The sequence below is a fragment of the Mobula birostris genome, chromosome 2, assembly GCF_030028105.1.
Source record: "Mobula birostris isolate sMobBir1 chromosome 2, sMobBir1.hap1, whole genome shotgun sequence".
NCBI lineage: Eukaryota > Metazoa > Chordata > Chondrichthyes > Myliobatiformes > Myliobatidae > Mobula > Mobula birostris.
This window is the reverse complement of record NC_092371.1, coordinates 136817817-136836444: the sequence shown is the minus strand read 5'-3', so window position 1 is coordinate 136836444 and position 18628 is coordinate 136817817. Positions and strand designations below refer to the sequence as shown.

The 18628-nt window shown below is 42.4% G+C and overlaps 1 protein-coding gene across 5 annotated transcripts in view; it reads right to left on the bottom strand.

Annotated features, from left to right (window-relative positions):
- Positions 1–18628, bottom strand: part of LOC140191556 (phosphofurin acidic cluster sorting protein 1-like) — a 294121-nt gene that overhangs the window by 137939 nt on the left and 137554 nt on the right. Inside the window, exon 1 of one of the 5 annotated variants that reach the window (XM_072249066.1) lies at positions 18523–18591. The exons of the other annotated variants lie outside the window; for them this stretch is intronic. The gene's annotated coding sequence lies outside the window, so the exon portion shown is untranslated. Of the gene's footprint in view, positions 1–18522; positions 18592–18628 lie in introns of those variants that run through there. 5 annotated transcript variants of the gene reach the window in all.

The window sequence follows — 18628 nt, the reverse complement described above, 5'->3', positions numbered from 1 at the left end:
AAGAAGTGGTCAGCGTTGACCCCAGAGTCATAAAGTTATGCAGCATAGAAACAAGCCTGTCTATGCCAAACAAGTTGACTATCTGAGCTATTACCATTTCTTGCCTTTGAGTCATCTCTCTCTAAATCTTCTCCATCTGTTTAATTGCACTCACCTCTTACCATTCCTCTGGCAGCTCATGCCATACACCTACTACCTTTTGCTCCTCAGGTTCCCTTTAAATCTTTTCCTCATCTAAGCCTCTAGTTTTAGATTTTCCGGGAAAAAGTCTGTGACCACATGATCTATGCCCATCTGTCAAGTCCTCTTCTCATAGCTCAAGTGTTCCAGTCCTGGTAATATCCTTGTCAACACTTATGTGTTTGTCTTCTTCAAAAGCAACACCTTGTGAAGAAATAATTGCTGGAAAGCACAAGGCAAGTTTGTATTTCTGTCCAGTGGCGTAATATCAGCCAACTCTTTATATCAATTGCATACTTTTGAAGTATCTTCCACTTGCTTGTGGCATTATATGAACAGCGAACATCCCCAAATAACACTGAGATGATGATCAGCTACTATGATTTTAAGTGCTGGTATTGGATTAAATACTGTCCCCAACACCAGGGAAAGTTCAGCATAACAAAATGTGGGCAACGCATAACTTTATGAAACACTACAAATAATTGCTGGATACAATAGTACCACAAGCATTCAGACTGAAAAGAGATTTATCAATGTTCATTTGAAGAAATGAATCTGATGAAAAGCTATCTTGGCAGCTGGGATTATCTATCATTTATATGGCAAAAACTAAAGGGTTAAAAAGCATAAGCGGCAGGGACTATTCCAAACTTGTTCAGAGTGGTGGCAGGTTAGCAGAAATGTGAACAATTTTGTTTTCTGAACTCTACAATCTTCCTGATATAAAAATGTCCCAAAACTGCAATTACACAGCAGGTCTCATTAAATGTATACACTAATATCTCCCTGGAGCCCAGCAGATAAAGCACTAGCTCTAAGTTAATATGGGACTTCCCTGCTGTGGGTTCCTGCCAGAAGTCTGTGCAACAAGGATTGCATAGCGGATCCTCTTGTCAGCAAATGTTAGTTAAACATAAGATTAATCCAACTTTATTGCTAAAGGAACCTAATAATAACATTGAAAAAAATTTGAGGAACTTTCCGAGTACACCAATTCAAAGCTGATGAGGGCTAAATGGACTACAGAACAAAACCAAATGAGTACAGAGTCTACAGGAAAGGTTGTAAAATGGAAATTCCCCACATCACCTGATGAGGATTGGACATGGGTTCAACCAAAGATCTCAGCTGGCAGGAAAGCAAAGATAAGGATTACACTGATCTAAATGAGCAAGTATACAGATCCAGGAAACACCAGCTGTCCTGTGAATCAGGCTTCCACTGAGCCAGATATTAACCCCTATTCTCAGAACATGTACAAATCGAAAATCAATTGTAAATTTATGAAAATATAGTAGAAAGCATTGCTAAAAATAACATAAGGAAGCAGGGTTTGTCTCTAAAATATCCACATGTTGAGAGATTTTCTAGTTTCATGGTGACAAGGGGCTTGTAACTAAATCATTCTCTGGGATACATAAGGCCTTGAAGAATTGGCCAACCAGCCATTTGAGCCTAGTCTGCCAAGAGGATCAGATTGACCTTTGACTTCAGTACAACTTTTCTGCACTATCTCCATACATCTGATTCCTTTAATGTCCAGACATCTGCCAGTCTCTGACTTGAATAACAATGACCAATCCTCCACAGCTCTTCCAGTTAGAGAGTTCAACTGGTTTACTGTTATCTTAGTCCCAAAGGACTCTACAGCCAGATAAATCATCTTCCATGTATCTAGCCTGTAGGATGCTTTAAGAATTTAGTATGTTTTGATGAGATCTCCTCTCATTCTTCTAAACTCCAGAAAATATAGTCTAGTCTGCTCAACTTCTCCTTGGGAGCCGAGAGGTAATGTTGCAACTATATAGGACCCTGGTCAGAGCCCACTTGGAGTACTGTGCTCAATTCTGGTCACCTCACTACAGGAAGGATGTGGAAACCATAGAAAGGGCGCAGAAGAGATTTACATGGATGTTGGCTGGATTGGGGACAATGCCTTATGAAGACAGCTTGAGCGAACTTGGCCTTTTTTCCTTGGAGCGACGGAGGATGAGAGGTGACCTGATAGAGGTGTATAAGATGATAAGGGGCATTGATCATGTGGATAGTCAGGGGCTTCATCCCAGGGCTGAAATAGCTGCCACAAGAGGGCACAGGTTTAAGGTGCTTGGGAGTAGGTACAGAGGAGATGTCAGGGATATTTTTTACGCAGAGAGCAGTGAGTGCATGGAATGGGCTGCCAGCAATGGTGGTGGAGGTGGATACGATAGGGTCTTTTAAGAGACTTTTGGATAGGTACATGGAGCTTAGAAAAATAGAGGGCTATGGGTAACCCTAGTAATTCCCAAGGTAGGGACATGTTCAGCACAGCTTTGTGGGCTGAAGGGCCTGTATTGTGCTGCAGGTTTTCTGTGTTTCTATGTTAAACAGCAAATAGACCACTCCTTGAACAAGACTAGTGAATCAGCTACACTCCCTCTATAGCACAAATTTCCTTCCATGGATAAAGTAGATCAAAGCAGTACAGGTCTGAATTCACCAAGGCCTTGTACAATTATAAGATTTCTTATCTGATATTTTCAAATCCTTTCCCAGTAAAAGCTAACAAAACATTTGCCCTCTTCTTTGCTTCAACACCTGCATGTTCTGATCAGGGTACAAGCACACTCAGGCTTAAATGTGAATAGATGAGTTAGTCAGTTGGCCATCAATGAAAAGATTGGTGGTAGAAACATAGAACCATACAAAACCTACAGCACAATACAGTCCCTTCAGCCCACAAATCTGTGCCAAACATGTCCTTACCTTAGAAATTACCTAAGATTACCCATAGCCCTCTATTTTTCTAAGCTCCATGTACCTATCCAGGAGTCTCTTAAAAGACCCTATCGTTTTCGCCTCCACCACCATCGCCGGCAGCCCATTCCACGCTTTCGCCACTCACTGCGTAAAAAACTTACCCCTGACATCTCCTCTGTACTTACTTCCAAGCACCTTAAAACTGTGCCCTCTCATGCTAGCCATTTCAGCCCTGGGAAAAGGCTTCGACTATCCACACGATCAATGCCTCTCATCATCTTGCACACCTCTATCAGGTCACCTCTCATCCTCTGTCACTCCAAGGAGAAAAGGCCGAGTTCACTCAATCTATTCTCTTAAGGCATGCTCCCCAAATCAGAAAACATCCTTGTAAATCTCCTCTGCACCCTTTCTATGGTTTCCACATCCTTCCTGTAGTGAGGCAACCAGAACTGTACTCCAAGTGGGGTCTGACCAGGGTCCTCTACAGCTGCAACATTACCTCTCGGCTTTTAAACTCAGTCCCACAATTGATGAAGGCCAATGCACTGTATGTCTTCTTAAGCTTAGAGTCAACCTGCGCAGCAGCTTTGAGTGTCCTATGGACTCGGACCCCAAGATCCCCCTGATCCTCCACACCGTCAAGAATCTTACCATTAATACTGCATTCATATTCTGCCATCATATTTGACCTACCAAAATGAACCACCTCATACTTACCTGGGTTGAACTCCATCTGCCACTTCTCAGCCCAGTTTTGCATCCTATCAATGTCCAGCTGTAACCTCTGACAGCCCTCCACACTATTCACAACACCCCAAACTTTGTGTCATCAGCAAATTTATAAACCCATCCCTCCACTTCCTCATCCAGGTCATTTATAAAAATTACAAAGAGTAGGGGGTCCCAGAATAGATCCAAGGCACACCACTGGTCACCAGTCTCCATGCAGAATATGACTTGTCGACAACCACTCTTTGCTTTCTGTGGGCAAGCCAGTTCTGGATCCACAAAGCAATGTCCCCTTGGATCCCATGCCTCCTTACTTTCTCAATAAGCCTTGCATGGGGTACCTTATCAAAAGCCTTGCTAAAATTCATATACACTATATCTACTGCTCTACCTTCATCAATGTGTTTAGTCATATCCCCAAAAAATTCAATCAGGCTCGAAAGGCATAACCTGCCTTTCACAAAACCATGCTGACTATTCCTAACCATATTATGCCTCTCCAAATGTTCATAAATCCTGCTTCTCAGGATCTTCTCCAGCAACTTACCAACCACTGAAGTAAGACTCACTGGCCTATAATTTCCTGGGCTATCCCTACTCCGTTTCTTGAATAAGGGAACAACGTCCGCAACCCTTCAATCCTCCGGAACCTCTCCTGTCCTCATTGATGATGCAAAGATCATCGCCAGAGGCTCGGCAATCTCCTCCCTCGCCCTGGGGTACATCTCGTCCGGTCCCAGTGACTTACCCAACTTGATGCTTTCCAAAAGCTCCAGCACATCCTCTTCCTTAATATGTACATGCTCAAGCTTTTCAGTCCACTGTAAGTCATGCCTACAATCAGTAAGATCCTTTTCCAATGTGAATACTGAAGCAAAGTACTCATTAAGTACCTCTGCTGTCTCTTCCGGTTCCATACACACTTTTCCACTATCACACTTGATTGGTCCTATTCTCTCACGTCTTATCCTCTTGCTCTTCACATACTTGTAGAATGCCTTGGAGTTTTCCTTAATCCTGTCCGCCAAGGCCTTCTCATGGCCCCTTCTGGGTCTTCTAATTTCATTCTTAAGCTCCTTCCTGCTAGCCTTATAATCTTCTAGATCTCCATCATTACCTAGTTTTTTTGAACCTTCTGTAAGCTCTTCTTTTCTCCTTGAGTAGATTTACAACAGTCTTTGTACACCACAGTTCCTGTACATCACCATCCTTTCCCTGTCTTATTGGAACGTACCTATGCAGAACCCCACAAAAATATCCCCTGAACATTTGCCACATTTCTTCTGTACATTTCCCTGGGAACATCTGCTTCCAAGTTCCTGCCTGATAGCCTCGTATTTCCCCTTACTCTAATTAAGCACTCTCCTAATTTGTCTGTTCCTACCCCTCTCCAATGCTATGGTAAAGGAGATAGAATTGTGATCACCATCTCCAAAATGCTCTCCCACTGACAGATCTAACACCTGATCAGGTTCATTTCCCAATATCAGATCAAGTACAGCCTCTCATCTTGTAGGCTTATCTACATATTGTGTCAAAAAACCTTCCTGAACACACCTAGCAAACTCCACCCCCATCTGAACCCCTCGCTTGAGGGAGATGCCAATCTGTGGGTAGTGTAGAAGATTGCCAAAGGATACAGCTGGATATAGATCAGTCACAAGTATGGGTGGAAAAAAGGCAGATGGAGTTTAATCCAGTCAAGAGTGAGGTGCCGCACTTTAGGAAATCAAACGTAAAGGTCTATTAACAGTGTTGATATACAAGGAACTTTGTTCCTATTCCTAGCTCCCTGAAAGTGGCTGCATAGGTTGATAAACAAGACATATAGCAGGCTTGCCTTCATTGACTAGGGCATGGAGTTCAAGGGTCAGGAAGTTATGGTGCAGCTTTACAAAACATTAGTTAGGCTGCATCTAAAGCATTGCATTCAGTTCTGATTGTCCCATTATACAAAAGATATGGAGGCTTTGAAGAGGGTATACAAGAGGTTTACCAGGATGCTATCTGGTTAGAGGGCATGTGCTATAAGGAAAGGTTGGACAAGATTGAGTTGATTGTTTGGAGAGGCAGAGGCTGAGGGGAAACCTAATATAAGTATATAAGGTTATGAGAGGCATAGTTAGAGAGCCAGTATCTATCTCCCAAAGTCAAAATGTATTAAAACTGAAGGGCAGATATGTAAGTCACAAAGCATAGATTCAAATGAGCTATGGTAAAGGAGATAGAATTGTGATCACTATCTCCAAAATGCTCTCCCACCGAGATCTCTGACACCTGACCAGGTTCATTTCCCAATACCAGATCCAGTACAGCCTCTCCTCTTGTAGGCTTATCTACATATTGTGTCAAGAAACCTTCTCGAACACACCTAACAAACTCCATTCCATTTAAACCCCTCACTCTACGGACATGCCAATCAATATCTGGGAAATTAAAATCTCCCACCATGACAACCCTGTTATTATTACACCTTTCCAGAATCTGCCTCCCTGTCAGCTCCTCGTTGTCCCTGTTACTATTGAGTGGTCTATAAAAAACACCCAGTAGAGTTATTGATCCCTTCTTGCTCCTAACTTCCACCCACAGAGACTCCATAGACAATCCCTCCATGTCTTCCTCCTTTTCTGCAGCTGTGACACTATCTCTGATCAGCAGTGCCACGTCCTCACCTCTTTTGCCTCCCTCCCTGTTCTTTCTGAAACATCTAAAGCCTGGCACTTGAAGTAACCATTCCTGCCCCTGAGCCATCCAAGTCTCTGTAATGGCCACAACACCATAGCTCCAAGTACTGATCCACACTCTAAGCTCATCCACTTTGTTCATAGTACTCCTCGCATTAAAATAGAAACATCTCAAACCATTGATCTGACCGCATTCCTTCTCTATCACTTGCCTATCCTCCCTCTCGTACTGTCTCCAAGCTTTCTCCATTTGTGAGTCAACTGCCTCTTCCTCCATCTCTTCAGCTTAGTTCCCAGCCCCCCCCGCAATCCTAGTTTAAACTCTCCCCAGTAGCCTTTGCAAACCTCCCTGCCAGGATATTGGCCCCCCTGGGATTTAAATGCAACCCATCCTTTTTGTACAGGTCACTCCTGCCCCAAGAGAGGTCCCACTGATCCAGAAGTCTGAATCCCTGCCCCCTGCTCCAATTTCTCATCCACACATTTATCCTGCACCTCACTCTATTTCTATACTCATCGTCACGTGGCACAGGCAGTAATCCCAAGATTACTACCTTTGTGGTCCTGCTTCTCAACTTCCTTCCTGACTCCCTGTGGTCTACTTTCAGGACCTCTCTGCTGCTTCAGTAAAGCAGCCGGCATAATCAAAGACCCACCTACTCCAGACATTCTTTCTTCTCCCCTCTTCCATCAGGCAGAAGATACAAAAGCCTGAAAGCATGTACTGCCAGATTCAAGGGCAACTTTTACCCCACTGTTATCATTCTCCTGAATGGTCCTCTTATACGATAATGTGAACTTTTAGTCTCACAATCTACCTTGCTATGATCTTGCACTCTGTTGTTCACCTGCAGTGCACTTTTTTGGCTGCTTTTACACTTTATTCTGCATTATTATGGTTTTACCTTATTCTAGCTCATGCACAGTGTCATGATTTGATCAGTATAAATAGTATTCAAGACAAGCTTTTCACCGTATCTTGGTACACGTGGTAAGAATAAACCAATATCTATACCACCCTGTGCGTGAACAAGTTGTTCCTTTTGAATCTCTCCCTTCTCACCTTAAACCTATACCCTCTAGCTTTTGACTTCCTTTCCCTGGAAAAAGATTAAGTGCATTTGCCCAATCTATGCCTCCTGATTTTACACAACTCTTTAAGGTCACCCTCAGTCTCCTATGTTTCAAGGAATAAAGTCCTAAAGCCCTAGCTTGTCAAACTTCTCCCTATAACTTAAGCCCTCTAATTCTGGCAACATTCTTCTAAATCCTTTTTGTACTCTTGACAACTTAATCTTGCCTTCCCTATAACAGTATAACCAAAACTGTACACAATACTCCAGCTGCAGCCTCTTATAACTGCAACAGTACTTACCAACTTTTATTTTCAATTCCCAGACTGAGAACAATCTGAGTCTTTCTATACACCAGTCCAACTGATCTTCAGTTATTTTCTTAAATATAGAACATAGAATAGTACAGCACAGTACAGGCCCTTCGGCCCACAGTGTTGTGCCGACCCTCAAACCCTGCCTCTTCATATAAGCCCCCACCTTAGATTCCTCCATATACCTGTCTAGTAGTCTCTTAAACTTCACTAGTGTATCTGCCTCCACCACTGACTCAGGCAGTGCATTCCACACACCAACCACTCTCTGAGCAAAAAACCTTCCTCTAATATCCCCCTTGAACTTCCCACCCCTTACCTTAAAGCCATGTCCTCTTGTATTGAGCAGTGGTGCCCTGGGGAAGAGGCACTGGCTATCCACTCTATCTATTCCTCTTATTATCTTGTACACCTCTATCATGTCTCCTCTCATCCTCCTTCTCTCCAAAGAGTATAGCCCTAGCTCCCTTAATCTCTGATCATAATGCATACTTTCTAAACCAGGCAGCATCCTGGTAAATCCTCTGTACCCTTTCCAATGTTTCCACATCCTTCCTATAGTGAGGTGACCGGAACTGGACACAATACTCCAAGTGTGGCCTAACCAGAGTTTTATAGGGCTGTTTCATTACATCACAACTCTTAAACTCTATCCCTTGACTTATGAAAGCTAACACCCCATAAGCTTTCTTAACTACCCTATCCACCTGTGAGGCAACTTTCAGGGATCTGTGGACATGTACCCCGAGACCCCTCTGCTCCTCCACACTATCAAGTATCCTGCCATTTACTTTGTACTCTGCCTTGGAGTTTGTCCTTCCAAAGTGTACCACCTCATACTTCTCCGGGTTGAATTCCATCTGCCACTTCTCAGCCCACTTCTGCATCCTATCAATGTCTGTCTGCAATCTTTGACAATCCTCTACACTATCTACAACACCACCAACTTTTGTGTCGTCTGCAAACTTGCCAACCCACCCTTCTACCCCCACATCCAGGTCGTTAATGAAAATCACGAAAAGTAGAGGTCCCAGAACAGATCCTTGTGGGACACCACTAGTCACAATCCTCCAATCTGAATGTACTCCCTCCACCACCACCCTCTGCCTTCTGCAGGCAAGCCAATTCTGAATCCACCTGGCCAAACTTCCCTGGATCCCATGCCTTCTAACTTTATGAATAAGCCTACCGTGTGGAACCTTGTCAAGTGCCTTACTAAAATCCATATAGATCACATCCACTGCACTACCCTCATCTATATGCCTGGTCACCTCCTCAAAGAACTCTATCAGGCTTGATAGACACGATCTGCCCACGATCTTCCAGCATTAAAATGTCATACTTTTTGTGCCTTTAGAATGACTGGGTGATTTTACGTTCTTGATCCCAGTTGACTCTCAGGACAGAGCTGGACTGTCCAGTCTGGTACCAGTCCATTCTCCACTCTGAGCTCCAGGACTGGTTGAAATTTGAGTGGTGGAGCAGGAGATGGTGAGTGCCCCATTATCTTTGTGTGTCACAGGAGAGCTGGGAACATGGTGTCTGCCAAGATTACTGAGCTCCTCATACAATCCTACCTTACCCTTGTTTAATGAGTACTTGGGGACTCATTAAATAGGGGTAAGGTGGGTAGAAGTGAATGTTGCTGCTATTACTAAGGAGAAGGTGCACGGTTCCGGAAGAGGTAGCTGAAGAGATTGTGGAGGCATTAGTAATGATCTTTCAAGAATCACTAGATTTTAGAATAGTTATGAAGGACTGGAAAATTGCAAATGTCACTCCACTCTTTAAGAAGGGAAGGAAGCAGGTGAACGGAAATTATAGGCCAGTTAGCCTGACATCAGTGGCTGAAAAGATGTTGGGAGTCTATCATTATGGGTGAGGTTTTGGTGTACTTGGAACAGGCCAAAGTCAGCATGGTTTTCTTAAGGAGAATTCTTGCCTGAACAATTTGTTGGAATTCCTTAAGGAAGTAACAGGCAGGATAGACAAAGGAGAGTCAGTGGATGTTGTTTATTTGAATTTTCAGAAGACGTTTGACAAGGTGCTGCATGTGAGGCTGCTTAACAAGATAAGAGCCCATGGTATTCAAGAAAAGATACTAACTCAGATAGAAGGTTGGCTGCCTGGCAGGAAACAAAGAGTAAGAATAAAGGAGCCTTTTCTGATTGACTGCCGGTGACAAGTGGTGCTCCACAGGGGTTGGTGTTGGGACTGCTTCTTTTCACATTATATGCCGATGATTTGTATTAAGGAATTGATGATTTTGTGGTCAAGTTTGCCAATGATACAGGGACAGGTGGAAGGGCAGGTAGTGTTGAGAAAGCAGGGTGTTTTCAGAAGGACTTAGATAGATTGGGAGAATGGAATACATTGTAAGGAAGTGCATGGTCATCCACTTTGATAGAAGGAATGAAGGCGGAAAAACTCAAAAATCAGAGTTGCAAAGGGATTTGGGAGTCCTTGTGCAGAATTCCCTAAAGGTTAACTTGCAGGTTGAGCCGGTAGTAAGGAAGGCAAATGCAATGTTAGCATTCATTTCAAGCGGACTAGAATACAAAAGTAAGGATGTAATGTTGAGGCTTTATAAAGCATTGGTCAGCCTTAAAGCCTTGGAGTATTGGAGCCCCTTATCTAAGAAAAGATGTGCTGACATTGGAGATGGTCCAGAGCACGCTCACAAGAATGATCCCAGGAATGAAAGGATTAATCTATGAGCAGTGTTTGATGGCTCTGGGCCTGTACCCACTGGAGTTTAGGAGAATGAGGGGGGATCTCATTGAAACCTATCGAATATTGAAAGCCCTAGATAGGGTGGATATGGAGAAGATATCTTCTGTAGTGGGGGGAGTCTAGGACCAGAGGGCACAGCCTCAGAAAAGAGGGACATCCATTTTGAACACAGATGAAGAAAAATTTCTTTAGCCAGACGGTGGTGAATCTGTGGAATTCATTGTCACAGACAGCTGTGCAGCCCGTCATTGGGTAGATTTAAGGTGGCGGCTGATACGTTCCTGATTAATCAGGGCATCAAAGGTTACGGGGATAAGGCAGGAGAATGGGGTTGAAAGGAGTAATAAATCAGCCATGATAGCATGGCAGAACAGACTCCATGGGCTGAACAGCCCACTTCTTCTCCTATGTCTTATAGTCTTATGCAGTGGTCCCCAACCACCGGGCCGCAAAGCATGTGCTACTGGACCGCGAGGAAACGATATGATTTGGCGATATGAAACGATATGAGTCAGCTGCACCTTTCCTTATTCCCTGTCATGCCCACTGAACGCATGTGAGGTCATTCCCTGAACGCATGCGAGGTCATTACGCACACGAGGTCATTATGCACACGAGGTCATTACTCACGCGAGTTCATCAGTCAGTATAACTTACAACTACTCGATGAGTAAAAAACAAACATCGCTTGAGAGTTTCTTTGGAAAAGGTGGTAGGGGACATAAAAGGCCTAACGATGATGATAACGCAGAGACAGCTGAGGCCGAGACTGCAAAAAAAAAAGAAAGCTTCCTTCAACAGAAAATACAACAAGTCGTACATAAAATATGGCTTTATTGCAAAGAGAATCGATGACATAGTGGAGGACATCGAAGCACAGCTATGACTGCAGCTACGACTGGATGGCTGTCTGGTTTCACTACCCGAGTCAAAGAGGTTGCTCCCGAATGCCAGTCTACACGCTGTGTCATACACAGGGAAATGCTGGCTAGCCGAAAATTGTCACCTGATCTTAACAGCATATTGAGTGACGTTGTTGAAGTTATCAATCACATCAAAGCAAAAGCCCTTAACTCACGTCTGTTTGAGCAGCTTTGCGAGGAAATGGATGCAGAGCACAAATGCCTTCTCTTACACACTGAAGTCAGGTGGCTATCAATGGGGAGAGCCCTGGCCAGGGTTTTTGAGTTAAGAGAGCAGCTACAGAGATTTCTTTCAGGAAAAAAGTCACCACTGGTAGCACACTTCAGTGACGAGGAGTGGATAGCAAAACTCGCTTATCTGTGTGACATCTTCAACCTGCTCAACGAACTCAATTTGTCACTTCAGGAGAGAATGACAACTGTCTTCAAGTTGGCAGATAAAGTGTCTGCTCTCAAAGCCAAACTGGATTTGTGGGGACAGCAAGTGGACAGGGGCATATTTGACATGTTCCCAAAATTAGCTGGGATTTTGAAAGAAACTGAGGCTGCACCGTCCTTCTCACAACTGGTGCGTGATCACCTAACTTCACTGTCGACAGAATTTGAGCATTACTTCCCAACCGCAAATGACCCAAGACGTGCAAAGGAATGGGCCCATTACTCCCCAGCTGCAAATAATGGTGAGCTGAAAAGTTTGACATAACATCTCTGCGGTAGTCTGGATCAAAGTCAAGGCTGAATATTCTGAGATAGCCATGAAAGCACTGAAAACGTTGCTTCCATTTCCAACATCATGTCTCTGCAAAGTGGGGTTTTCTGCAATGAAAACTAAATTGTGGAATAAACTGGACATAAGGTACACCCTTCAAGTATCGCTGTCTCCCACCACCCCTCGATGGGACCGTCTCGTTGCAGGGAAACAAGCTCAGGGCTCCCACTGATTCAGCAATATTGGTATGTTGCAATGATTTTACATGTTCATACGAGGAAAATAGGTGCTGTGTGTTTCATATTCAAACGTTACTTAAAATGTTATAATGCTATTGACTTATAAGTGACTTATAATTGACTTATCACTAGATTCATGGGAGGAAAATATGCGCTGTGTGTTTAATATTAAATTTTTTAGTTAACCCTTTTAGAAATGAAATTGAGTGTATTAGCCATTTATAAGTGACTTATAGTTGACTTATCACCTATACTCTGGTCGTGATTAACACCATCTCACTGCCCCTGGTCGGCCAGTCTGCAAGAATATTGTCAATATGAAAGTGGTCCACGGTGCAAAACAGGTTATGGATTCACTTCTTCACTTCTTTAGTTTAACGTTGAGTGAGAGGTTGATAATGGCACCACTCAACCAGGTGTCCTAGCTCGCTCCTGTATGGAGGTTCATCAGCACCTGATGCACAGTTTTGACCAAAACAATTGCTAATCGTTTCTGTGTGATCCCCACCACCCCACCACCCCCTCAGCATAGATGCAGCTCCACTGAATGAGTTCCTTTAGCAGACTGTTTTTGTTTTATTCTGGATTATTCATACTCTGTGAGAGAATCTGAAGAGGGGGGAGTGCAGGATGAGACGGGGGCTGTGGACACAGTCTTTGTGTAAGGTGGGGAAGGGATTGATAGGGGCTGACCATAAGACCATGTGATCTTCGAAGTCTTGTAGAAAATAACTACCATCCCGCCCTTGTCATTGTTCTTGGTCACCTCTTCAAAAAAATCAATCAAATTTGTGAGACATGATTTCCCACGCAAAAAGCCATGCTATCACCAATCAGTCCTTGCCTTTGCAAATGCAGATCGACCCTGTCTCTCAGAATCCTCTCCAGTAATTCTCATATCACTGTTAGGTTCATCTGTCAGCAGTGACCTAGCTTGACCGTGCATCCCTCCTTTAACAAGGCCACAACATTATGGATCCCCTAATTCTCATCACAATTTACTACCCTATTTATCATTGCATAATTATCAAATTTAGCAACTGCACCTTTGGTGCCTGTATTCAAGTCACTTAGGTAAACTATACAAAGTTGATGCCTTGCACCAATCCGTGATATACACTACTAATTACATAATTCCATAAGATATAGGAGCAGAAGTAGGCCATTCGGCGAGTCTGCTCCGCCATTCAATCATGGGCTGATCTAATTCTTCCAATCATCTCCACTCCCCTGCTTTCACCCCATACCCTTTGATGCCCGGACTAATCAGGAACCTATCTATCTCTGCCTTAAATACACCCAATGACTTGGTCTCCACAGCCGCTCGTGGCAACAAACTCACAGATTTACCACCCTCTGACTAAAGTAATTTCTCCGCATCTCAGTTCTAAAAGGACATCCTTCAATCCTGAAGCCGTGCCCTCTTGTCCTAGACTCTGCTACCATGGGAAATAACCTTGCCATATCTAATCTGTTCAGGCCTTTTAACATTCGGAACGTTTCTATGAGATCCCCCTCATTCTCCTGAACTCCAGGGAATACAGCCCAAGAGCTGCCAGACATTCCTCATACGGTAACCCTTTCATTCCTGGAATCTTTCTCAAGAATCTTCTCTGAACCCTCTCTAATGTCAGTCCATCCTTTCTAAAATAAGGAGCCCAAAACTGCATAAAATACTCCAAGTGTGGTCTTACAACTGCCTTACAGAGCCTCAACATCACATCCCTGCTCTTATATTCTATACCTCTAGAAATGAATACCAACATTGCATTCGCCTTCTTCACAACCGACTCAACCTGGAGGTTAACCTTTAGGGTATCTTGCACAAGGACTCTCAAGTCCCTTTGCATCTCCGCATTTTGAATTCTCTCCCATCTAAATAATAGTCTGCTCATTTATTTCTTCCATCTAGAATATATTCCTGTTAGCGACAATCTTTTTTGTAGTATGTTACCTCCGACACCTAAGGTGCCATGGTTGGTTCTGTAAAATTATCAATCGTGTTCTGTCACCTGTACACAATGGTTCGGGATTTTTGAGACTTACAAGGAAATATCTCCAAAACAATGTGCAGTATACTGTGATCAATTTGTCATCTGCATCAACAGATGGTACAAATCCTGGTCTGGTTTCCAAACTCATACTTAGGCACGCCCTGTAACTGACCACATCAGTGGCTTCAATCTGCCACATTTCCATGGCAACATTAAAGCTGACCTTTGAAACAAAACTGAATAAATGTCTGATATGCTTTTCATATAATAAGAGAAGACATGAAATATCTTTGCTGATTACTATCAACTTCACAGCATTTTCAAGACCTGGCTTAATCAATTGATGGGTTTGTTCACATTCTGCTGCAATTGAATTTCCTGGAGGAGCAGTTCACACAGAGATACAATTCATGGTCTACAGATATTATTCTTGTTCACCCAGCAACTACTAGACACGACTCAGTTAGTCTTATTTCTAACAATCACACACCACACCCATCATTAATGTTTTATAACTCCAAAACATTAGAACTAATTGAAAGCAAAAGACAGGAGCCCAGGAGAATGGGCCTTACTTAGTTCTTTACTTTAGCATTGCACGCACATATAACATGGTGGCATGACGATGTATGCCCTACACATTTTTTTTACCAATAACCTGTAATGAATTATTTAAATGAACAAGAATGCTTAATCAAACAATATATTTACAAAATTACTCAAATATTATTGAAATACTGAATACACAATATTCCTTCCTGCTTAGCTATAAACTCCAACTCAATATAGAATGCATGTCAAGTTCTAATTATATATACATAGACAGTATACTATAAGATACATCACCATTCCCTTTACCTTTTGGAAAGCTAACTCATACTACTCTGTTCATTGCCATTTCTTCCTGACTTGTAGTGATGAGTTCAAGGGGTGCAGCACAGTAGCCAGGTTTGGCAGGAACCTGTTAAAGTAATTGACCAATCCAAAAAAGAACTGTAACTTTGATATGTCCTTTGGTCTTGGGGCATCCACCACCGCTTAAGTTTTCTCCACACGCCTGTGTAATGCTTGTGCATCAATGGTGTGACCACAATAAGTAACGCTTGGTTTAGAAAATTCACACTTGTTGTGTTTTGGTCTGAGCCTATAATCTAATCTTGATATTTGAGATTTGGGAGATGTTCCTTCTCATCCTTAATGGTAGTGATGATGGCATCCAGGTAACACTGGGCACCCTTGTAGCACCTGGTCCATAGATTTCTGTCAGAGTGCAGGTACAGAAGCTACTTCAAAAATAAACCTATTATAGCGATAAAGCCCTTTGTGTGTGTTTATGGTGAAAAACACTTTGAACTCTTCTTCCATCTCCATCTATAGCTAGGTGTCTGTTAAGTCCTCTTTGCTGAAGAGCTTCCCTCCAGAAAGGTTTGCGAAGATATCCTTTATCTGGGCAGAGGGTATTCATCTACTTTCAGTACTGGGTTGATGATGACCTTAAAATCACCACAGATCCTGACAGACACATTCTTCTTTGCTATTGGGACCACTGGTATTGCCCAAGGGCTCCACTCAACCTTGGATAGAATTTCATCAGCCTCCATGCAATCTAGCTCACTAGCTAATTTATCATAGATGAGATAAAGAACTGAATGGGCTCTGCAAAACTTGGGTGCAGCATTTTCATGAGCACAATCTTACCCCTGATCTGTTTCAATTTTTCAGTGCCATCCTTGAACACTGCTGTGGCCTCATACAGTACCTTTCTTCATTCACTTTCAGTTGACTCTATTACAGGGAATATGGCATGCAAATTGTAGATGGATCTCCAATCTAGTCGTAGTTGTCTCAACCACTCATGACCCCTGTTTTTACCACATACAAACTCAATGTAGCTTGTTCGTTATTGTATTTCACTGTTACAAATGTTATTCCCACAGGAGCTATCTTTTTTCCAGTATAAATGCTTAGCTGGATATGTGCAGGCTTCAATTCAGTATCTTTGAAATGCCGTTCAAACTCATTTTATCAAATGACTGAAACAGTTGAATCAGTATCCAATTCCATTTTAATTAATTTGAAGTTCGATTCTGGTGCAAGCCATATTGCTTGTCTCATATTTTCACATTATATACCTCAAAGCTACTCAGTCCTGAGTCACTCTCATCATTATCAGATTTGTCATCAAAATGCAGATGAATGCTCTTTTTGAAACTGCAACTTGACTTTTTATCTTTATCTCTTCAGTGTGCAGTCTATTTATTTTTGTCTGCTTAACATGCTCTTTGTATATGTTCTACTTTGTTGCACTTTCTGCAAGTTTCGTCTTTAAATGTACATTGGTCTGGTGTTTGTGAGCCCGTCACAATGGTAACACAAACTGTTCAGCCAGACAGTTTTCTGTCTAGGCACTGCAATTTTGTTCACACTTACTGTCACTCCTGACTACAACTCAATTGTGTCTCTGATTGGTGTTTCCTTCAATACAGCAATTTCAACTGCTCTTCTGCAATCAATAGTTTTGGTTCTAAACGTTCCTGCATTACTTCCACAATATCAGCAAACCTCATTTCAGCTGGTTTCGTTAGAGCAGTTAAACTTCTAAGCAAACTGTATAACATTCAACTCAATGCACTCAGCTAGACTAGCACCCACTTCTCATCAGCTATTCTATTTTCTTTAAATATTGCTCAATTTGCTCAGTATACAATATCTAGTTTGATCTTGTACAATCAAAAGTGTCTATCTTTCTGATGTAGTCAGGCATTTCTGCTTTTTTTAAATCTATGTCTATTATCACCCAGTATTCACTGTTTATGAACCTGTGAATTTATCCGTTTCCTGTCTTTTTAAAAACTTGAATGACTCTTTCTCCTTTTCTGAAGAGAGGTACTACTCCAAAAATAGAAAAACATGCAGAGTTTTTAAAAAAAAATTCAAACACTCACTACACTTCAACAGGTAGGTAGTTAAAACTTATCTGTCAGTACTTTTATGTTTGGTAATTCTAAAACATAAAAACTAATTGAAGGCAAAAGACAAGGGCCCAGGAGAATGGGTCTTAGTTTTTTTATTTTAGTGAGGCACGCACGTATGACATGGTGGTGTGATTACATTTGCCATTCATGTACTTTTACTCATAACCCAAAATTAATTATTTAAATGAATAGGAATGCTTAATCAAACATTTATTTACAATATTATTCAAATATTACTGAAATATTAAATACACATAACCTGTGAATTACATCTTCCCGTAACGTATCACTAGTACCCATCCACTTTAACAACATCTCCACCCTCTGCATCCATACCCCCAATATGTTCTTAAATCCTCTGTCTCCACACATACATCACAACATGGACTGTGCAGAAAACAGGGTGTCCTTCCAGAACTCTTCCTTCAGCTACCAGAGATAGATTAATTTATCAAGGTCCAAAGTACATTTATGACTAAAGTACATGTCTGTTACCATATACTACCTTCAAACTCATTTCTGCAGACATTTACAGGAGAGAAAACAATGCAATAGAATTTACAAAGAAAGGATACATAAACAAAGACTGACAAACAATGTGCAAAAAAGACAAGCTGTGATTGGGATGTTGCCTTCAGATCAGGGAGATAAGTGGCTCTCAGGTCAGCAAGAACTACACTTTCCTGCAGCATCAAGAAAGCAAAACGTGATTATTACAGCTCTTTCTGACACCAGAGGCACGAGGCACATGTGGCAGTGCATTCAGACCATAACAAATATGTCCACCCTGTGCTTCAACGGCAGTAACTGCTCTCTACTGCTCTCTTCCTGATAAGCTGATTGTCTTTTACTCATGGTTTGAATCATGGAATGACGTGCAGATGAGGAAGCCTCACTCCCACCAAGGAGCAGACACTCTATCTGGCCACAGCTGATAAGAGGAAAACCCTAGCCAGGGTCAACCCATGTAAAACTGTGAGTCCCAATAACATATCTAGTCGGGTGCTGAGGGACTGCGCAGCCCAGCTAATGAAGGTTCTAACAGACATCTTCAATATCTCTCTGGAACAGTCCACTGTCCCCACAGGCTTCAAGGCAGCCACCATCATCCCAGTGCCCAAGGAGGTGACAGTAACCTGTTTTAATGACTACTGTCCAGTGGCAAAAACCTCAATAATGAACCGCTTTGAGCGCTGGTAATGGATTGCATTAAAACTCACCTACCTGCAACACTGGACCCTTTCCAGTTAGCTTATCACTCAAATCGGTCCGCTGATGATGCCATAGGCTCTGTACTTGTCTCCATCTTGTTCCACCCGTAAAATGGTGT